This window comes from Ooceraea biroi, chromosome 2 (genome assembly GCF_003672135.1).
Source record: "Ooceraea biroi isolate clonal line C1 chromosome 2, Obir_v5.4, whole genome shotgun sequence".
NCBI lineage: Eukaryota > Metazoa > Arthropoda > Insecta > Hymenoptera > Formicidae > Ooceraea > Ooceraea biroi.
The window spans coordinates 18,995,882-19,020,321 of NC_039507.1; the positions used below are offsets into that span (position 1 = coordinate 18,995,882).

Sequence of the window (24,440 nt, forward strand, 5' to 3'; positions counted from 1 at the left end):
GTACTTTTTATAGATACCTCCTCTCTCGTTCCGTATATTATTTTACCGTTCCATTATTTCATATTCGAAATAATAACAAATAAAAGGCATTGATATTAGAGTAACAGCGCATAATGTATAATAACTCGTGTGTGTGAGAATCAGAAAAACTCTGTATGAAGCGGGACATATTACGTTAGCGTATTATGCGGACGGTATATTTCGTTTAAAATGATCAAGTTTAAATGCGGGTGCTATTTAACACGCCGAAGGGCGGAAACGGACCGGTTAATGGCGGAAAACCGCAGATCGTTTTCATGCGTTCGTGGATAATTCAGTTTATGAATTACACCATTGCAAAAATATCCCGGCGGGATACATTCCGGCAACGGGACACATAAATTATTTGACGGTTAGATTGAAAAAAAAAAACGTAGGATAAATCGACGGGGCGATGTCGGCCGGTCATGGCGCACCACGGTTTGCAAACAAATACAAAAAACACTCAATGTTGTAAACAAACACCTTTTTCAATGCCATCAATTCTTTATCAAAATAAATATTTATTGCAATATTATTTATTATTATTACAGATTATATCTGAAATCGATAATCCGCCGACTTTGAATAAAGCTTAAACAAGTATCTCGACGAACCCGAAGCGATCCTTCCTTTTAGAAATTCCAGTATTTTCGTGTTTTCGAGGCTACTCGACTTCTGGATAAAAGTTCGCAATCAATTTCGCCATTATCGCGCGATGCGAGTTGCATTCTCTCGGCGAAAAAAGAACAGCCGACTTTCCGACGCGATTAAAAAGTTGAATTGAGGAAAGAGCAGGACACCGAGGGGACTATTATACGCGGTGTATTCTTCCAGGTTTTACGCTTCCTCTTCAATTCGACCCAGGCCCGCGATCGATCAGCAGATTCGATACCCCACGAGCCTTAATTCGCCCAGCGAAAACGGCAATGGGGCCGGCGAAACCCATCAAAGTTAAGCACTCGTTAGAGTGCCCTCGTCCTCGGGCGAAGTTAATTCGAAGTTTCCACGCTTCACCGTGTGCGAGATCAAGTTCAAGTGAAGTTTTACGTTCACTTATTTTCGTCCTGCATTCTTTGTTCCACCTCCGTTCACAAATTGCATTGTAGCCGATTCGACCAGGAAATTATGTTATAATTTCTTAATTTGTAACGACATAATTATTACATACTTGGAAGGCTTGCTAGTTAAAGGTAACTTTTTTCTTTAATTGGGATTAATTTTTGTATGAGAAAAGGAGCTGAACGCTTTTCTCTCGAGAGACTATAAAATAGTTACGAGATGCTTTGCTTTTATTTCGAATGAAACATGCGAACAATGAACGCAAGTGTTTTATTCTATCCCTCAATCCTTGTGAATTATAAATCAATGTGAAATTACCGTGTTTTTTTGAATTTTTCATTCATTATTATTCGTTTATTGAAGAAGTCAGGTATTTTATGGATGGAGAAGATAGTTTAGTTTTCATTATTATTCGTTTTTATTATCGTTATTATTCGTTTATCGAAGAAGTCAGGTATTTTATGGATGGAGAAGATAGTTTAGTGAATGTGGTGAACAAACTTTGTACAAGTTAACTTCCATCGAAAAGAAACAAGATGCAAGATTTGAAGCAATCAGTAAAACTCAAAACTACATATGACAACTGCGTTGTCGAGATTCGTTACAAAGTCGAAGTTACTAAATAGCCTAAATAGATAAGAGTGTTCATTCACGCGCGATAAGAGCGGAGTGAAAATTTCGCGTTCCCCAATAATCACACTAATCAAAGAGACAAAGAGACTTTCCGAATATCGCGCGACTAACGAAAAAAAAGAAAAGAAAAAAAGAACGAGAAAGGGAACGCGAGGGTTGAAGCGCCGTGATGCGAAGCGACGCTGGTCTATCACCTCTTTTAATCGTTCGTCATAAAGCAAGCCAAGGCTGCATCTACGTTCTTCCGATTGAAAAACAGCTCAGTGACGCGGAATCGCAGCGCGAGGTAGCTCGCTGCAAACGCTCGTTTGTTACGAAACGGCCTGAATAAATCTGCATCTATACAGACGTTCGCTTTTCCATAGAGACGTTTCGCGGAAGAGATATCTGACATCTGGTGATATCAAGCCCGAAGAATCGTCATTAAACGATTATCGCATCGGCAAATGCAATCGCGACGCGTTCACGACGCGCGGTCGAAATCTTCTATCCCGGGTTTAATCGGAGAGGATCGTCGGGGATTAAGGATATCGAATAATAAGGGAAAAAGAGCCCTCCCTTCGCTCGCGATGACGAATCGAGGTCGCGCTCAGAGGGAAGCTTTTTTACGCTCATTCGAATGGAAGGATTACACATCCTGGAAATCCCGTGTGCGACGAGAACGAACGGCTGCCATCTGCGTATCGCGTTCAGGACAGTGCGCACGTGAAGAAAAATCGCAATGCGAGTTATGCAGAGAAATTCCAGGCTATTATACAAAAGCTCGAGCGTGTCGCACAATTCGACTTCAAACGCAATCGTGAAATAACTCGGAATTGGGTTAGTATCGGTCACGAAGACGTAAAACGTTCCTGCTAAACTATTCCACTGTTAAACTACTCCGTTAGCTTAACTTAACGCGAAGCGTTTTTAACTTCTCGTGATGATCCTTGCAAGTTACACATGAAACAGTTATCAGGAGTTAAGAGTTTTGAACTTCGCGATGCGGTGAGCATTGAGAATGTAAAACAGACGTTGAAAATAATCGAAACGTTTTCTTCTTTTTACCAAACACATACAGATTCTACATTCAAAATTACGCATGCATTGGTTGTAATTAAAAAGAATGAAATTGAACGTACGCATCGTCAATGGCGTTCTAACATTTTTACTTTCTCAAATCATCATTGTTGAAACAATGATTCTAAATTCTTTTTCTGCCTTTCCCTCTCTCCCTCTCTCTCTCATCGAAAATAAACGCGAGGTTTTACAATTTTTCATCGATAGTAATTTTGTCGCCCACAACGCAGTAACCAAAGGAAGCCAACAGCAAATCCCAAAAAGGAAACGAGAAGAAAAGCGAGAAAGGAGGAGGGAGCTGGATTGTCATCAAGTAGAAGCCGTTACGGGATATTCGGGATTTTTCAGCAGATGTTGGATGAGAAATCCATCTCAAAGCTGCATTTTCACAGCTCACCGCGAACTCAATGCTAGAGTCTTCTGCGCGCTCGCATATTATTCCAAGATTCACATCAGCCATCAGAAGTATTTCTAACGGGCGAAAAATAAAAAGAGGAGCCGAAAAGAGAAATCAAAACCGAGGAGAGAAGCCAAAAGAGAGGTCGACAGACAGACGGAAGAAGAGAAAAAAGCAGGGAAAGGAAGTGAAGGGAGTAAGAAAGGAGAGAGAAGCGATAAAAGCGGTGTGGCAAAAGACCGACGGAATCGCAATAAGGTTTCCCTTCCGCAACGAGCCATGCGCGTTACGAAATTGAAAGAGAAATTGGGCCACGACCAAGTTATCCAGTTAAAGATTTAATTTGGGAAATTTCCGATTACATTTTCCGTTCGCGACTTGGCTACTTTTTAACTTGCGTTGTCCTACAAAAGCTCCGATCGCGAACGCGATCACCGACTGAATAGCTCACGGCGAGTAAAATATCACCGATATTTTCTCTTGCAAATAACGACAAATATTACAGCGTATCACGCGTCACCAACAAATATTCAGCGCGATTAATTAATTTCGAATTAAATTCCGCTTTATGTCGCGGCACCCGCATGATTTGAATATTCATAATATCGAGCATGATATTAATACGGCATTCGAAATCAAATGCGAAAGCAAGAGTGTCCTTTTAAAAGTTTTTCAGTTAATCCGGCGTAGGTACAACCTGACAATTTCTGCGAGAGTATATTGCGTTTTATGGAATACTAACGGGCTCTTCTTGCACGACGTAAAAGGGACGTCGTCGACGAGTCGGGAATATTTCAAACTTAAATGGTGGAAAGCAGACGTGCAAAATAAGGTGGACTGACTGCGAAGCTGTTATATAAAAGTTTCAGATCCTCGTCGTAAAGTATAACGAAAGACGCGCGAGAGGCGATGAACTGGGATAAATATTAAAACGCGTAAAAAGTCGTTAATGGCATGGAATATTCCGGGATATAAAGCGGCGAGGAAACTGGATAATTTGTTTAGATTTGCTGAACATCGCTCATAAAATACGCCAACGAATGTTTTTGCAGATTACGAGCAGTCTATCGGGAAACCGAGGACAACGCCGCACCGGGCAAGAGTATGCACTTGAGGCAAATTGTCTCGTCAAACTCGGTACTCGATAGTACGTTTCGAATATCGAGTCTGCCTTTTTATCGCGTGGAGTTAAGGGAAGAATTAAGAGTTAAGAATTGAAAGAGACTCGATAACGAGTTGATTACGCAAGCGACTCATTACGAGCGCAATTATGGACGTCGACTCGGCACGCGAAGAGCCATCATCTTTTGATTCGAGCTACGAATAATCCCTTCGCGCGCGTGTGTGTGTGTGTGTGTGTGTGAGAGAGAGAGAGAGGAGAGAGAGAGAATAACAAATTGAAATCAGCTTTCAAGCTCTTCAAGTGTGTGCGTTCGCTCGTGATGTCTTAACTGAATTGGTGCTTGAGCGTGTCGAGGTGCCGCGAGATCGAAGCAACAATCGATAGAGCTCTCTTCTTTTTCGTCTCGATGGTGAAGCGCATCGAAGCGATTGCCTCGAAGTAAGACGTGGCATCCAGTATCACGATGGAATGACGCTGGGAACCACACTGGGATTCCAATCTTGTCCCGTTGACGGAAATAAAATGCCCGACATTCATCGTGCGGCCGTAAATTATCATCCACCTTCGTCGCGCCTTTCCCTCTCACTGGCATTTGCGGGGGTGAATGGCGCGAGTAAAATTTGAATAGAACGCGGAAGCGAATGAGACGTACGAGATGATTTTCCTGCAATTTTCGTACACGTCTACGTGTGTGTGTGCGTGCATGAGGATTTTTGTCATGCCCTTTTGTTTTGCAAGAGAGTCACGTATGTGCAACGCTACTTGAAATTTACACCGTTAAAAATTGTGCGTCCATACGTTAAAATTTTCCTGTGTTGCCATGTTTTGATTACTACTTCAATGTAAAATTAACATACAACTGATATGTTATTATTTTTATAACAATTTTATATGTTACATTAATGTTAACTTCATAACTTAACATTTTGTGTATGTCTCTTAGAAATGGACTATTATTTGAAATGCTTTTAACACAATAATTTTAAACAATCAACATGTCGCAAAGTCAGTTTAACATTCTAAAAGAAGTTAAAGTAAATCTTCAAATAATCATGAACTTTGACATATAAAATAATCAAATTTACTAAAATTAAATGTTTCTATCAAAAATAATTTAAGTTGGAATAATTACTATCATGTGTTAATATAACATAAAAAGTAAATGTTCATATTGTAAGAACGAAAATGTTCTATCAACTTTTCTGATGAGTTATTGTAACTTCTCTTCCATGTAGTTTTCAATTATTTTGTATGTTATTTTTACATCACACTTAAAGTTACAATAACAAAAATAAATGTAAAGTATTGTGTTAATTACTTAACATTTCTAGTTTGTCAAGAAGTAACATATGACGAATGAGTTACTTTAACTTAAAATTTAGAGTGGACTTTCTGGGACATGCACAAAATGTTAAAATTAACATTTTATTTTTTACTGTGTATGTACATCTGCACGCCACAAACGAGGGGAGAATACATACGTGGAGGAGGAGAGATAAACGGCAAAAGCGTTGATACGAAACAAACCTGATTCATTATCGTAGCGCATATTATCACAATGAGCATGTACTTTGCATAATAATCTGAGGGAATTCGTAATAAACGTACATTCAATAGTCGCTTCGCGAAACGTCGCCGACGTGCGGCGTGTGTATCTCTCGCGCGTGTGTTATTATGCCGCATTAATTACCCGGCCAAAGCCAAATTTACAAGTGCGTGTAATCGAATGCTTTCCCCGCAGCGGGAAATCATAATCGCATTACATAAGTAACGCGAAATTATTACTACGCTTTAGCGGTTACAACGCGCAACACGTGGTACGTCGCTTTGAGAAACGCATTTGCCTCTAGGAGGAGGCGCAATTTTACAAAGTGCCTATCACGATGCTACGTAGCACGTAATGAAATCACCGTAGCTGGAATATGTCTTGTTATCACTATAATTGAACATTGAAGTTAATTTGTACGAAAAGATGAACAGGTGAAAGGATGCGCATTTACCGAGCGGTATTTTTCACATTTGACGGGTTATATACGATTTTTATTACAATGTTATATTATCATACATAGCAAAAAATATTTTGCATTTCTGTGAAAAACGCTCCTCGTTAAAATTTTTATATTAAAACGAAATAGATCCATGTGCAAATTTAACAAATTGTTGTTGTGTTAATTAAACTTTATGTGATAAATTTATAACCAACTATAATTCAAATGTTAAAGTAACATATTTTGTATGTAATAGTACAATTTTCATTCTACAACAGTCATATATTAAATCAACCTTTTTCAAAACCTTTTTCAAACATTAACGGGACGATAATGCGCAGTGCGACATTGTGCAAATCGGACACAAATATCACCTTCCTTAAGTAAAATTTAACATTATAAATGTTCATTTTACATAAAATTTGTTTCCAAAAATTGCAATTTTCCTGCTAATTTTATGTTAAATTATCTACGTAATGTTGATGTCACTGTTTGGCATATTCGCATTATGTTAAATTAATATAAAAATTTGAGTGGACCGTTTGGGACGTACGAAATGTGTTGAATTTAACATAAATCGTTTTGTTGTGTACTTGAAAACTCAATAAATAATATAAACCATTCCATCAAAGAATTAAAAGATTGATGCAACCATTCGTAAATCTCATAACGATCACTCCTAGTAAGAATCTCCCCGGTAATAACAATTGAAGCATCAGATTGAAGAGTTAAAGAATTGACGTGAAAAGCATCACAGGATGCATCGAAACATCACGGATGTCAATGTCGATCGTATCTCGTCGTGCAGAGAATACGTATATTTTTTCTGGCCTTTATCTCGCTTTCACCAGTAAGACCTCGTCTGTGATCAGCCGAAACAGCAGCTAGAAAATATCGGGAAACATCCCCGTCCGCCCGGGGCAATCCCCTTCCCTTGTCCAGCCTCGATTTGCGTTCGCATACGTACACATCCACGTGCGTCGTCCCGTATCCCGCGAAAAGCACGCGTGTCCCGGATCGAAAAAGGAGCCGTGGTGAATAACCATTTGTCGAGTAGCTTTTGGCGCGACGACTCCGACGGGGTAGTTTTCCGATGAGCGATCGAATTCTGTGACAAAAGTCCGAGAACGTGAAAATGGGGCATTGTGCTCGAGACGATGACGTCGGTCTGATCGCAAATCGCTTCGTCGAGTCAGCGCACATTGTGCTTTAAATCGGGACAATGGACGAGCTTAAGCCGACCCGGCGCCCGTCCGATCCCCGATGGAAAACTTGCGTAACGCAGCGGAGAATAAATTGCTACCGTTGAATCGCACAAGTAGAAAACGCGAGAGAAACGCATGGGGCTCTACGTTACTAGCAGGCTCCGTAATACTACTTCACCTCCTATCGTAACGACGTTACGTGATCGTTGTTATTTTCCAAAGCCGACTGAAGTGCTGTGCAACATCTGCAAAAGGGAGGAAAAAACCTTGTTACCTTGTCCCGGCAACGATATGGTTTTCACGCAGACAACTGCCGAAACATATTCCATTAGCGAGATCGAACATTGGCAGGCCGGCAATGAAAAAATGGTGTTCTCGTTTTGTCTCTCTGTCGGAAGAACGGAGGAGAGAGACAGAGAAAGAAAACGAAAAGCAATAAAATCAGGGAAACTTTTGTCAGAAGCGAGCGCGAGATGCATCCATTCGCCGAGCGTATCGTCCAATTGGCCGTTGTGCCACGCCGCGATTTGACGTCCACGTGTTAGGAACTGTTTACTTTGCCCGTTACCTTCTGTATTATTTTGCAAAAAAATTGCACTGCTATTTAATTGATTGGGCAAATCAGGTAAATGTTTGAAAGCTTGATTGCGTTTCGCGCATATTTATCTGAAACAAATATTGATGTTTATAGTATACGCTTTTTGCATATGTAAAAGAAAAATTATCTTACTCGAAATTCAATAAAAGCTTTATCGCTCATAAAATTAAATTTCAAGAGATATTAAATAGCCTTTGTGATTATATTAGATGTTAATTCACTGTAGAGAATATAATAGCATATTTAACAAAATTAATAGCATTGTTCGAGAAAAATATAATAACGTTGGAATTGTTGAGACATTTTTATAAGCAACTTTTATATACTTTTTTATTTCTATTTATTTTATTTAATTAGGAAATTCTAAAATTCATGAAAACATTACATTAATACATTTCTGAAACATATATTTCTGTTTCGACTTTAACCCAAGAGACAATTCCGATGGTGACTATATCATAACGGAAAAGAATAACGGAATATAATATAATTCACGTTTCCTGACCGCAGAGGAATTAACTGGAATTAATTCCGCCAGAAATTTATCTGTACTTTGCAATCGCGGAACATTTTATACCACAGCCCGCAAACTTTCTCCGAATAGATTTTCCCAGGCGTTCGTTGCTCTCAATAACGTACACAATTAGCATTATTGAAATCTGCAGTTCCGTTACCAATACCCAGGAGAGAGAGAGAGAGAGAGTCATGTTGAAAATTCAATGTTGAAAGAATCATTATTACCACGAGTCGCGCAATGGCGTTTAGCATAATCCCTTAATCAGCTTCGGGAAAATGCGAATATCGCTCACAAAGGAGAAGAGAAATTGTCGATAAAGCAATGTTTCAGGATTCGCCGAGTTTTCAGAGTCCCAATCCTTTGACGGGTAGCACATTGCTTCGTGACCATTCTCATACACGTCGGAGATGTGAATTGTTAGCGGCAACTGACCGATATATTATACAAAGTCCAATCGACTGTTTTCAAATTCGACGGAGGTTTGCAATCTCGTCTCAATTATTCTCTAGAAATGCTTGGAACTTTGCAGCATCCTCGAGGCGCTCATCGATCTTACGGTGAACCCTTCAAGGGTCCGACGGGAGGGTTCCTCTCGTGAACGAAGTGGAGCGGATCGAGATGCGCGTATCCGTCTGATATTTCTCGTGAATTATTCCTTAATTAATGTGAAACGAATGGATTTTTTAACTGGAAGATTATTTTAATTGAGAAAAGAATCATTTCTTCTAATTGCTGGAATAATTTTATGAATTTTGCGTATAGGGGATTGAAGATTTTTTATGACAGTTCCAGAAAACTAATCAGGTACGACGTAGACGTCGCCTGTTTATTAACTGTTGAGAAACTGATTATTAGCCGACAGCTTTTCTTCGTCTAGTTTGAATGCGCAACAATTGAAGAATACACGAACCGTCTAACGCTGTCTAAGGGAGCGAACGGCACAAATCATCGAAGCAGGTAGGCATCATGCGATCAAAGCTGTCGGGTGCCGATGGAAACGACGACGGCGGCGGTGGCGGCAACGACGACGTTAGGATGTCGGCTGGGGTGGTAGAGGAAGAGGCCACGGGAATAGAGAGGGTAGGTGGTTGGAAACCAGCAATTGGGTCTGCTGCCGGCGAACTAGGTGCTCGTAGGTGGGAGAGGGTCGTGCGAGGAGTGTGCCAGAAGCCTGAAAACCGGGTCACCACTGGGTCACTGAGCCCCGTCGCTGACAAATAAACCCGGGACACTGCTCCTTCACATCCACGAATTAAATATTATTACCTCTGACCCGCTGGATTGCTGCGATAACCAGCTCTTCCGGTGAATATCGTTGGCTCTCTTCATCAAGGATCTCTTCATCAGAATGAAGATGTAGATTAGGGTATAACAACTCGATAAATTAATTGGACTATTAAATTTTCCCAAGATATTGATGATCGTGCGTGGATACTACTGCCAACCCTCCAAGATATTCTCAACGCGCACGTAATACGCCTTGCTTAATAAATTTGCTGACGAATGATGCTATATTTCCATCGTAATAAGGTGGTTCTCCGAACTCTCTGACTGAGAAGCGAAACCTTATATTCTATTTCTGGCGCTTGATTGAGTTCATTCACGATTACCCGACGAATCTTCTTTCATTTTCGCCGGAGATGTTACTTGGTCGTATTTTGCGTGAAAGGCTTTCAATCTAGCTTCACCGCAGGGAAAAGTCTATTTTTGCTTGTTTGAACTCGCGGAAAAAAATATATATATATATATCGTATATATGAATCACGGTGATTGCAGGAGGGTATTTTTCGAGTCTATTGTCAGTCATCGACATCGACAACGGTGGCACGTTTGTCGAATTTGATGCTCGTAGTGATATCAGCAACGGGGCAAATCGGATTTGTGCTACCGATAATAACCACTGGCCATATCGATGCTGGCTCCCGCGCGCTGGCGCAAAGAACAATATTTTTAATAATTCAACGTCACTATGTCGTTGTCGTAAATCAACAATGCTTGTAACTTCACTGGCAGCAATATCATATCTCTCTCCGCGAGGAGACAATTTTTGTCAATTTATTCATTTTATTCCCATTTTTATTACGTTTCCACTGTATCGGTGGTAGTAGTACCATCGACGAATAGTAATAGACTATAATGTCACGAGCTGACAGGCAAGGGACGATTGAAATAGGTCGAAAACGGTTAGCATCGTGGTTCTCGAGGTTCCCGCGAGGATGTCGACGTTCCAGATAGAGAGATAAACGTCCGTAGGGAATCGATTTTGCGGTCGTATTAACCCTTAACTCTTAAGTACTTGGGTGATAGGATGTTACGCTAGTACTCACGTTGAGTCTCTCCCTGATTTATTCGCTGAAATCTGCAAGGTTCTTTGTTTCTCTTCTTATAATCTGAAATAAGCGTATGAGAAAATTTAATTTCTACGTACGCAACAAACAATTTATTTTCCATTATCTTTCTCTGAAATAAATTCCTTTACGGCAAAGCAATCCTGCTGGCAATTATGCTCTGAATATTTCTTAAATATCCCGTAAATGAAACGAATAAAAAGCACGTTATCGCTTATCCGACAAGTAAATTAACAGATAAAATGCACATCAAAGAGAAAGAAATTTACTTTGCTTTCATGCTTGCAGAATTTGTATTTTATGTTGCGATTATATATCCAAAAAGTCTAAAAAGTGAATAATAATTTAGCTTCGATTTCTTTGTAATTGAAAAAAGCCAAATGCGAACTATAGAAAAACAATTGAAATTAAATAAATTCAAGTACGCGTACTTTATTATAATATTTATCAAGTCACATTGACACCAATAGAAATGCCTACCGTCAATAGCAGAATGGAATCGCCGGACGGCTGGTCGATTGCGCGAATAAAAAGTGCATCGGCCTTGCAAGCGCTGCAAATTACGACATGCCACGTTGTTACAGCTACACGCGTACTTGTCGTTATTTATTGTCACGTGACTCTCCACAGCGTCACGACAGCGAAATTATGATACACGATGGTATTACTAGTTTGAATACTCACCGACGTCGATACGCGAGTTATCAAACGCGCAGCGGGATAGCCGTTGTGAACGCTAATTCGGCGGAAGCACTTACGATACAACTGACGAAGATATCGATCCATGACCAACGAGAGCGCACTGATAATGATTAACGAGGCGACACGAAATTTTGAAAAAAAGAGATATCGAGGAAAATATCAAGACGCAGTTCCAGCGCGCGAACAATAAGAAGTTACAAAGTTAAGGAGGAACGATCGCGCTTCTTTCGTGGAATTAACTATCCTTTTACTCTCGCAATCAGTGGCGTTAAGCACGTGCTCGATATAAATTTGTCGTAGTAATTACAGAGAGATCCAGGCTCATTCGCCGGCAATTAATTAGACCGATAAAGAGAACCGCTCCGAGAAACACGGTAAGAAACGGAATTCTTATCGAGGAGGGGACATCCCGATGGGGGAGAGGGGAAAGAGATGCGCGAGTTACGCGCGCCCCGGGCGCCCTAAATTCTCGCACAGAATTTTTAATACGGAGAACGAGATGACCGGGGATATTAGAGACTATCGCTCGCGCGAACGAACAGCCCGGGACAAAGGGTCGTTTATTCTACTTTTACGATAAATTGCTCCTACGGAAATCCATTTAGCCGTGGGAGAGAACGGCGCCGGCATCTCCCCGGCCGGCTGGGGCTCGATAAATGCATTATCGTTTTTCCGCCCGTCGTCTTCTGGAAGACAACGATAAAGCCAGAGCAGGCGGCTCGCACACGCTCGCGCTCTCGCGGATGTGAGTAAGTGCGGTAAACTCGAAATTGACACTCTTACCCGTCCGCGCCGGCACCTTGTGAGTTCTTTGTACCTCGCACACCTCGTTATAGGATCCCGATGCACTCTCCTGTCGGGCGCACGTGCTCCCGTATCAGACGTTAACGTCGTTAGAGGGGTGTGTTCCGCGCCACCCTCGTTACGCAACGAACGCAGCGAACGTGCACGCGGCACTCGCTGTCGTCCATCATCCGTATTATTGGGTTGGCCAAAAAGTAATTGCGTTTTTTTCAAATAGATGAACATACATATCTTGAAATGTAACTAACTTCATTCTAAACCGCAAATTCATTATGTAGGTTAACAACTCACAGTTCAAGCTTGTTTTAGAAAAAGAAAATACACGATTTCGTTAACAATTGTTTGTTTGCCGTCGATTTCAAAATGGAAAATCAAAAACAACATTTTCCTCATATTTTGTTTTATTACTTCCGAAAAGGGAAACACGCTGTGCAAGCTCATCAAAAGTTATGTCATGTATATGGCGAAGATGCTTTAAAACTGCGGCAGTGTCAAAATTCGTTTACTAAATTTCGATCTGCAGATTTTTATGTGAAAGATGCACCACGCTCAGGAAGGCCAATCGAAATTGATGACGACAAAATAAAGGCACTGATCGATTCGAATCGGCGTTTAACGACACGAGAGATTGCTGAGAATCTTAACATATCAAAATCGAGTGTTGAAAACCATTTAAAACGACTTGGATACATTAGTAAGCTCGATATTTGGGTAGCACATGAGCTGAAAGAAATTCATCTCACTAAGCGTATTGACATCTGCGATTCTCTTTTGAAACGTGAGGAAAATGATCGATTTTTGAAACGTATGATAACAGGCGACGAAAAATGGATCGTCTACAACAACGTCAAACGAAGAAGATCGTGGAGCAAGCGTGATGAACCTGCTCAAAGCACTTGAAAAGCAGATATTCACCAAAGAAAGATTATGCTGTCAGTCTGGTGGGACTTTAAAGGTATTGTGTATTTTGAGCTACTTGCAAGGAATGAAAAACCATTAATTCAGACGTATACTGTAGTCAACTGGATAAATTAAATGATGCCATCAAACAGAAACGTCGAGAATTGGTGAATCGCAAAGGTGTTGCGTTTCACCATGATAACGCTCGACCACGTACAAGTTTGGTCACTCGTGAAAAATTGTTGCAGCTTGGATGGGATGTGTTACCACATCCACCATGTTCGCCAGACCTGGCACCATCAGATTACCATTCGTTTCGTTCTTTGCAAAACGCCTTGAATAGTAAAACCTTGACTGCTGATGAGGATATGAAATCGTTGTTGGAATTGTTTTTTGCTGAAAAAGATAAGAACTTTTTTGAGCGCGGAATCATGAAGTTGCCTGAAAAATGGCAAAAGATAATCAAACAAAATGGACAATATATTGTTTAATAAAGTTTTTGTTTCCCATGAAAAATTCGCCTTTTATTTATATAAAAAAAAACGCAATTACTTTTTGGCCAACCCAATATTAAATCTCTCTCCTGTGCTCTTTGAAATTCTCCGAAGCGATTCTCACGTCTACCAGGCTCGCTTCGCTCGGTCACGTTGCAACGCATTTCTCATCGTCTTCTTGGTCTCCTTCGATCGCGATTAATCCGCGATAAATTAAGCCGCGATTTCCGACTCGCCAGAGTTCAGTCGGCGGAAGCCGGGGTCGAAAGCGGATTTAACAAAGTTGCGCGTCCGCGCTAATCTAATCGAGATCCATCCAGCGATGTTTCTTAATGGGCCCGTTTATCCGTTCGGCGCCTGCGAGTATGATAACGCGGCTGTCAATTTGTTTCGAGGCTCGACAAGGATAAATTGCTGTGACGATCAAGCGATCGGGCGACGTAATCGCGCGCGTTCGGAGCTTCCTTAATCACACATCACGGCGTGAAGTTCGTGCGCAATGTCCCGCGGTGCTTAACGACGCTAATTAGGAGCCGTTAACCGTAACACGTTTGTTCGATCGTCGTTTGCTCCTCGTCAATATCCGTGAACATCCCACGCGACTTCCTGCAGATTGAAACGCGCGCACACACGTACACATACGTGTACACGTCTGGGGTAGTCGATCAAATAGTTTCCCCTGAGTATGGTCTCAGCGACATAGTTATTACGACATAAATGCATCGCGATTCGTTCTTCTGCGTAGAATCGTGTGCCCTTCACGCGGTCTCTCCGCCGAGGATGGCGTTACATTGCGTCACCCTATATCGGGTCTCTCCCTTCGGCACCGTTCGTCACGATCCATCACGCGATTTCAGGTGTCGCGGTCCCCTGACGGTCGAAACGATGGATACCTCTCCGCGAGCATCACTCTCAGCAACGATCCCAGGCATCGTCTCCCTCGTCTCCGTCGCCACCGCGGCAAGACAATACTCGTGATTTCCCACGTGTCGTGCAATCGCGGCGCGCGGAATACGCGCCGGATTTGCTTTTGCTTTCGACGTGCGTGTATTCGGTGATGGTGCAACTGCACGAACGAGACAAGTAACGCGCGAGGACGAAATAAATTCGGGGGTAGAGGGAAAGAGAGGGAGAGAGAAAGATCGTCATCGATCGTTCTCGTTGCTAATTTGCAGCAAATTACAATTGGAGGATAACTTTGAATTTTATCGATATTTTGCTCCTCGGAAAATCTCACTTGTCAATCGTGCAGCCTCGATCGACCGACTCCATTCGGAGTCCTTAGTAGCACGAGCCCGTCATCCATCGCGCCGCAAAATCTCCGTGATGCGGAAATTCACGGTTCAACGGGCGAATCCCAAGGCCGTGTTTTCCCGTGTGCTTCGTTTTACCTTCCGCATTTATTCTTCCTCGCTTTTCCCCCGTGAGGAACGCGCTTACATTCGGTCGAGATTCATAGTACTCCGACTGCATCGCGGAAAGTAAACAAAAGCGACGAAGAAAGAGGAAACGGACCGAGCCGCTCAGTCGTGGAAACGGGGTCAAAGGCCACTTGTCAAAATTGGCATTCGCCGCGCTCGCAGCGCGCGATGCAGCACGCACACGCGAATTTCCTGCGATGATGGATTGGTCGGAAATAATTCTATGCGAGCATAAAATTAAAGACAAATCAGCGCAATTTTCTGAATACCAAACTGAAACAAATTGTGTAATAATATAAAAGAAATATAATTGCGTATAATAATAAATTTAATAAATTGATAATTCGCAAAGGTCTCAAGTTTTTGACATAGCATGTTAAATCAGCTGTTTTAAACGAATCTACTCCAAGTTTTGAAGATAAATCGGCAAAGGGAGACTTTGCTGAGCATAGAGGAGCTGCGATTACAGATGCGGACGCATAGAGATGAAAGGCAAAGAGATTTCAAAGGGAGATCAAATGCCATTTAGACCATTCAACTGTGAATTTGGAGTTTTGTGTCATTGCTTGAGGAATATAACGGAGATACGCGGCGGCTGTTCGAAGAGACGTGGCGTATCGAATTATTCAGCATTCGGCAGTGGCCTCAGATATCGCGCGTGGAATTTTCGAAAGAAGGGAACAGATAGTGTTCTAAAACACTGAAACGGTACGGCCGTCATTCTTCGAACCCTGACGAGAAATTCCGTAGAGACGGTGTTGGGACGACCGGAGAGAAACACAGAAGGAATTTGCGATTATGAGACGAAAGAGGGAACAGCGAGTGCTTTTCCTCACTTAACCGAGAATCCACCGGGTAGTATAACGACCCAGACTTTTATGCTCGAGAAAAATGCGCGCTTCATTCGGGAAAGCTACCGCTCTGGATCGCCATGCACGGCGCGATTTCAATGCTAGCGCTCTCCAGCTTTCCTCATAGCCGCATCGTCGTTACCACGCAAGAATCATAATCGTTATTTTTCGGCATAATTTCCTCTCTACCTCTTGAAAATGGATTGCACGTTTTTCAAAAAATAGCCGAGAAAGAGAAGCTTTATCTGCAAAACGTCTTATAGAATTTCAGAAGTTGCGAAGGATGAATCTGATAAGTTTTAATGCGACATATTAAACGACATGAAAATCTGATACTTTTAAAACTCTTCCTAAATCTCGCTGGATCTCTTTTTATCTCTTCTTACGCATTCTCCAGATACAGATAATCATAATGGTCTTTTTGTCACGTGGCTGAAAAAGGGTGACCCGTTTGGCGAGGTAATAAAATGGAAAAGAGTGCTCTCTTTCTCCCGCGCGTGACTCATTACTAACTCTCGTCGACTCAATTACGCAAGATGGTTTCGATATTCCGACGCCAAAAGGGATCCGTCATTCGACAGCCGAGCATCGGCGAAAGAAAGCGAGACATCAAAGTAACAACACTCTCTTTGCTTATTGCAAAGAATTACATAATAATATTATTGCGCCGTTTGTGAAGATATTAAAAGATCCATATCGACACGGAAATCTTCACCATAAAAAGTACTTTTCAGTATCTCTCATCGTGAAAAATCAATCGGCATCAAGAGAATCAAATTAGAAATGCAAGTTCCTGAGAAAAAAATATCTCAATTGATCGAACATATCGTATGTCGCATTCTGTGTTTTTCGATGCGAGGCAAACCACCATTTTTGCCACCCCGCAAAATGCACGACCGATCACTTCCGCGAGACGGACAATGAGTCCGGAGGCTCGTTTTTATTCACTCCGAATATTTACCCTCGCACGCTGCGTGTCATCATGCCCGTCTCATTTATGTGCGACGGGCGTGTATTTCTGTACCGTGGCAGTTAATCAAGTACTGATTAAAGAGCCCGCATAATTAGAGAGCTTGTTTGACGAGCTACTTTGACACGTATGGGCAATCGGGTCGCACGGATGCCGACGTTGATACCATTTCTGCCATGTCTAGGACAATTTGGAGGCACTGAACAATTACATTGTCGCACTCGTTGCTCGCGAAATGCAACGTCCAGGATTCACAGCCATTCCAGTAGCGTAATTCGCCAGCTCGGTAATTTTTCAAGTTGAGTGTTTCGCTAATTAACGTCGTTTACTATCCTACAGGTTCCTTGGGGATGGGGGCGCGAGAGACTCGAGACAGAATTAAAAGATAATAAACATGATTTTCTTGCTCAAACAGCGGTTAATTCTTGGCGATGGAGATTTAGGGGCACGAGCAACGCCCTACGGTGTTTTGCAGGGCCGAAGGGATCAGTTGCACGGGAACAAACGGCGACAAGCGCAATTAAACCTGTCGCGTGTAGCGGGACTAAGTCGTATTCGGTATTAATTACCGGCTAAACAGAACTCACGAGAGATTGGTGTCGACATTAACACGGGACATGTCAGCGCGCGTACATTACCCGCATCGCCCCTATGGAGATCTCGGAATCATCGGGGGACATTCGCGACGTTGCGCAATCGAGTCGAGGCTGCTCACGCGGACACACCGCGCCGCATCGAAATTCAATTTGCGAAGAGCTTGGATTATCAACTTTTCCGCCGGTTATTTCCATGCATAACTGATGAACCTTTAAGGGACTTGATGGAAATATCCGCCGCCGGTGAATTCGGATTAAAGCCACGACCAGAGCGAATACGAGAGTCTTGCTGGAGCAGGACGTACCGAGTACGACGTATCGAGTACGGGAAATGGAAAGCATGCAACTTATATGCGCTGCGTTCTCAGCTTTTGCGCGGTAGATATGTAGGGCGTTTAATAAATCACGCTACAATAGATCACGCTTTAATAGATCAGCGAGGAATTGATCGCAAAGTACATTCATTTATACAATGATTGCTAAAGATATTATAATAAATGCAGAATTTTTGTTAAATCGCTGGTGCATGGTTTTCACAATAAACAGTGATTAATACAAATATTAAAATAAAAGCAGAAGGAATTTCTGTTAGATCGCTGGCGCATAGCTTTCATAATAAATAACAATTCTGCAACAATTTTATAACCATCTGATTTGGAGTATTGTATTTAATGCACTCGTGATTCAGTTATGACGTAATTTTTTCCTTATTAATTACGATCTATTAGGAGTGTGATTTAGTTTTGAGGGTTTTGCAGCAGATGGCTGTAGTGTCAGTTTGTTCCAATAGCTGTTTCCGATAACTGTTGTTTCTTACAGTCTTGACATTATCCATGACATTTAGTAGCATTATAGCAATAGATGCAATAACAGTCGTGTTTATATCATCGTAAAAATGCAACTTCCGAAAGCTCTTTAGCATTTTCGACATGCGTTGCTTTTGTTTTTTAATCAAAACAAAACTGCCGCTGACGGTTATAGAATTCTTGTGGAAACTTATGGTGATTCTGCCCCATCAATTAAGACGTGTGAATACTGGTTTGGACGCTTTAAAAGTGGTCATACTGATGTGAAGGACAAAGAACGCTCGGGACAACCAAGAAAGCTTGAAAATGCAGATTTGCGAGCATTATTGCACGAAAATCCAACACGATCCACTTCAGAACTTGCCAGAGCATTAAATGTTGATCGTACAACAGTTACGAAACATTTACATGAAATGGGAAAAATTCAGAAAGAAGGGAAATGGGTTCGACATGAATTATCGGAAAGTGCCATTGCGAACCGGTTGAACATTTGCATTTCGTTGATCGCCAGGCAAAAAAAGAAGAGTTTTTTGTCTCGGATTGTTACTGGGGATGAAAAGTGGATCTATTTTGATAATCCGAAACGCAGAAAATCATGGGTGGATCCAGGCGAACCATCAACATCCACTCCGAGACGCAATATTCACGGTTCAAAAGTAATGCTCTGCATTTGGTGGGATAGTGTACTATGAGCTGTTAAATCCGCATGAGACTGTCACGGCTGATCGTTATCGACACCAATTGTACAAGTTGAAGCAAGCATTGGACCAAAAGCGACCACCAATTGCGAGTAAACGACGGAAAGTGATTCTTCTTCGTGACAACGCTCGATCTGACGTTGCGTTATCAGTGAAAGAAACACTATTAGAGCTCGAATGGCAAGTCTTACCGCACCCCGCGTATTCTCCGGACATTGCTGCATGCGATTATTATTTGTTCCGGTGGATGCAACACGCTTTAGAGGATACACACTTTGATAATTTGGAAGAAGTGCGAAAATTCGTCGACGAATGGATCAACTGAAAAGAAGAGTGATTTTATCGTGGTGGAATCTATCTCTTGCCAGAAAGATGGGAAAAAGTGATAGAAAACGAAGGAAAATATTTTGATTAAGGTATTCATTCATTATCATATTTAAATACATGCGTTTTTGAGCAAAAAAACCCTCAAAACTAAATCACACCCCTAATATATTAGAAAACGCAAATTGAATACAAATCAATCTGTAGTTGCAAAGTCCAACTTTCAAATCGATCGCACTTTGAACTATTGTTACTAAAACGTGTGTCCGAACGAAACTTTCGTCTGATCGTAACTCGCGGAAAACTCTACAAATGTGTATACGTTGTTCGCATGGTCTGACACGTCCGTTTCATGTCAGATGGAGATACGCTGTCGTATTTGTGCGCTTCCATCCGCGCGTCTGACACCTGGCACTTAAATCGAGCTCGCGTCCAGCAAAATTTCAGCCGATAAAAGCCCTTCGAGACCCTCAAGATGGAATGAACGATGGAAGTGGCACGGGAATAGCAAAAAGCTCCGAATAAATTTCGCGACGCGATTTTCTTTTCTCGATGCACCCGTCCGATACGTTCTTTTTCACGCTGGCTTCTCCCTTGCTATTCCCCACTGAGTCGTTCTATGACATTTGCAAGACTCGCGGAGTGCACGAATGAATGGAACGTGAAGAAACCTCCGACAAGTGCAATGACGCTGACTGAATTTTTCTTTTAGATTATATACAGAAGGATTTATTAACAAAGTTACAAAATGTCGAGAAAGGAATGATTCTGCAAGACAAAATAATATGCAAGCGAATAATATTTTTGCTGGTAATGTTCATATAATTTATACAATATAATTTATTTTGCGATAATTTATATAATATGACTGATCTAAAATCGCCGAATATTTGTACCTGCCTAGATCTCACAATGCACTCAACCTTCCGGCTACGCACATGCGTATGCAACGCAAATTACGAGGGTTAACGTATTGGACACTAATTGCAGTCGAAATGCTCATCCGGATGAACTCGTTCGCCCACACGAGTTCGACAAACGGCGAAGTTCCGGCGGTAAATCGAAGCTCGAAGCGCCGTATAATTCCGCAGCTCGGGGAAACCTTTCATCTCGCGAGGAATTAATTTATACGAACGTTATCGGAAGCAACCCCCCACGATGCGATCCTGCGGCAGCAGCGGCGGCGGCAGCGGCGATGGCGATAGTTCGCAGGTCCGCGTACTGGAATCCCGGACGGAATTGAAATTGTTCGCGGATGAAATTCTCCGAGTGTGCTGCTGGGCTTCGGAATCAAGCTTAACTAACTTTCAATGGGAACACGGAAGGCTGCCAGGCCGCCCGGACAAAGCTCAGTGATCGGGGAAGAAAAATTGCGGCGTCCACCCTCTCTTATCCTCTTGCGTCGCACGGTGAATCAGCAAGGAATCAGTGTGATTAATTACGAGGTCGCTTTTTGCCCGGTCGCACTCGGCCCGTTGAGTTGATCCAAGTCCGCTCGCAGCTGACGCACGCCCTTAAAAAGGTACCTCACAGGGGCAAACGAGCCCTCCGGCCATTGAACGCCCCTTTATCAGCACGATATGCTCCATAACGGCGGATATGAAAAATACTTAATACAATCGTGCAATTCTACAGGCGAAATTGAAATGAGGATATTTAATTGCGGTTATTAATTATAAGGTACTCTTTGGCGGTCTCCCAATTGGGGACGATGTATCTGTCCCTCGCCAGGTATTAAATTTCGTAATGCCACGCGCGGAAGATGTTTAATGCGGTGTAACTGTAATTTTAATTAAAGCGCCGCTCTCTAATTTTGATTGTTAAATCAGTAATTATTCAGCAGCTATGAGACATATTACGTTTCGGGATATAATGACGCGGAGGAGAGTGCAACCCTTGCGCATGGTAATATCAAATGTAACGAACTGATCGATAAAATGCGCTTCGGTAAACTCTCGTGAGAACGCGCGAACGCGTGTCTTCTCTCTCGTTTCCGCTGCTTACTTATAGAATTCTTGCATTTTGTAATTTTTGGCCGTGGCCACGAACGAGAGATCGGGAAATACAATCGTGAGAGGACGCGCTAGCTGCCACGTACGTCGAATGAGACTTTGTGCCCACCGTTTTCTACTACGTGCTTGGTGACCAATCAGAAACTGAGAGAACGTCTCGCTGATTCTCGGCTTACTAACGTGCGTGCCGATGATGTTACCGCCGATATGAAAGTTCCGTGCTCTTTCTTCTCGCGGAACGAGATCGATATTCAAGTGAGAGCAGCCGTGTCTGACAGCTTCGCGATTCCGTTGTTCCTAATGAAGACGACTCACCGCTTGCAACGTGTAATTTAATTATCGCGCGCAAACCGCCATTCAACTTAAAAACTTCCATCGTCGGCTCATATTATTACAAACAAGATATATGTATATAAGCTTCAAGTGTATCAGATAATAAACATTTTGAAAGAAATCCATATTCATATCGCAATTTTTTAAGAAATCGTGATATTTTGAGTGAAAATACTTGAAGTAGAAATTGGAATTGTTATAAATTGTAAATTTTACTTTATTAAGTTACACTAAGCTGTATTATAAATTGTGCAAACTTTTACGCTCATTAAAAGGATTATGCTTTTAAATTATCGATCTTAGTCACATATTTTAAATAGAAAATTATGTGAAGTAGAAAGATAAACTTTTATATAGAACTTTCATGTAAGAAAGTATACATTTATTGTGTATTAAAAATGATATTAGAATATTGCGAATATAATAGTTTAATGACAACAGCATTAAAATATTATATTCAAAATTCTTGATGCATCATGCACACATGAAAAGTTTTTTTCTATCTTTACTTTTTAAATTACTTTAAGAAATACAACATATATACATCGCGCTTTTTTTATATTTATTATATACACATATAAAAAATACGATAGCGAGTGCAACAATTTACTATTGTTTGTATAGCCTTTTCTAAACAATGACGATATTGACTACAGTAAATATAGCGCGAAATATCGTTGAAGAGAACGTGGCCGCGTGTTCGACGCGGACCGCTCTCGTGAGTGGAACAATGAGTGAAACCGCGCGTGCTCGTATCACCCTCAAATATCTCCAGAAGTTAACAGTAAATAGATCTCAGATCGTTCATGAAATTTTCAATAATCTAGAAATTTGTACGTCAAGTATCATGCCGTCCATTATATGTTACATAAAATCTTTATACGAAGTCATTTACCTTGTGGCGATCGTGGACCTCCGCGAGAGGAAACATCGAGGGCCCGCGACACTCTCCCCTAAGGCTTTTCTCTCTCAGATGCGTGCACCTCACGTATTTCTCGAGCGAAAATAATAGAGAGTAACAAGTGACGAAAACTGGAGGAGAAATGAGAGAAAGGGGAGAAAAGCGTAAGTGAAGATCGAGAGAAAAAAAATAAAAGAAAGAGATTGTTCGATTGCTTCGGAGTCGCACGCACGGGGGCTTTCGCGAGCTTGCGCGGCACGCTTGCGGACCACACGGCCAAGTGGCGCAACTGAACTCAGCTGAACCGAGTCGGAGCTTAAATTACCGAAGAGAGGCGGCAGCGGCGGGGGTGGCAACGGTGGATGGCGGTGGCGGCGGCTGTGGTGGCGGAACAGAGGGCGAGGATCGTTTCGTCTTTCTCGCATCGATTTACTGACAGTGGCGCGCGCTTCGTGACTCGTTTTGCGCGAGCGCCCGCGCGAGAGTCGCATTCCACGAGCGCGAAAATGCCCGCGAGCGATCTCGCGAGGAGAGCGTCCGAAATGTCGGAAATTTTTTAATCAAACTGGAATCGAGTTATAAGGGATGGTCAGCGAGATATACTCCGACCGCCACCGGGCGTACCTGAATCTGCAATTTCTTTGCGAAGTCCGCTTTTGAGATCAGAATCGGAAAAAATCGTTCTTCCATCTTCTGCTTTTAGTGAGAAAAAAGAAAAGCTCAATCGCGATATTTAGTGAGACGAAAAAGAAAAGTCCAATCGGCGATATGATATTCCTTGACACGGTCGAAAGCTGCAAGAGGGAAGTCGTGCTGCGTCGTGGAAGATGGGGGTTGCTCTCGAGTTGCTTTGTTCGAAATGAATACTGTTCTTCGAGAAGTACTCAACTCGAAGCACGAAACTCAGTGCAAATTGGCAGCTGCGACACATACATAGTGAAAGTTTTATGACATCGCATTTGAGAAATTGCATTTGAGAAGTGAATCTGGCGAGAATCGCTGATTGACGAATGAAAGAGCAAACATCAAAGGGACAGGAGAAATGGCGCCGTAATTTTACGGTGACCGATAAAAATCTGTTCAGGACTAGATTTCAGGCGACTCCACTCGTCGACGATATCGATTACCTCGCATTAATTAAAACAAGCGGGAAGTACGTACTCGAAGCGTGTAGCATACTTCTTGGCATACTTCTTGATGGTGATTAATCGTCAGCATGTCAGCAGAAAACGGTCCTCGTGCGGCAACACACTCTCGCGATTGATCTGAAAAATATCCGATAATTATATACACACACACACATATATATATATACATGCACGTGTGTGCGTAAAATATACAAACACACGCGCGTGCTAATCATTTCTAATAAATTCTGAAATATTTATTTATTTCCAATAAATTTGTGAACACGCGTGCGTGCGCGTATGCGTAAATTGATCTGCTGTTTTCCATTTCTATAACAAACTTAAAGTTAAATATTAGAATGTAAATATTATTGCTTATAAATATTGCCATTAGTGTAACAAAACAACATAATGGAGCGATTGGTTTACTTGTTTAATGAAAATCAAGATTTTCTTTTGTTAATCAGACTCTCTCCTCAAATCCAAAACCTATAGTGAATAATGAATGCATTCAAATCTAAAACGTGATCTCAAGGGGCTCAGGCCCAATGGC

At 41.9% G+C, this 24,440-nt stretch overlaps 1 protein-coding gene across 1 annotated transcript in view; it reads right to left on the minus strand.

The window, feature by feature from the left end:
• The window catches only part of LOC105276343, a 44,564-nt gene extending 21,491 nt beyond the window's left edge, over window positions 1-23,073 (minus strand). The window contains exon 1 of the mRNA XM_011333874.3: window positions 22,755-23,073. The gene's annotated coding sequence lies outside the window, so the exon portion shown is untranslated. The remainder of the gene's footprint in view (window positions 1-22,754) is intronic.
• Between the last annotated feature and the right edge of the window lie 1,367 nt (window positions 23,074-24,440).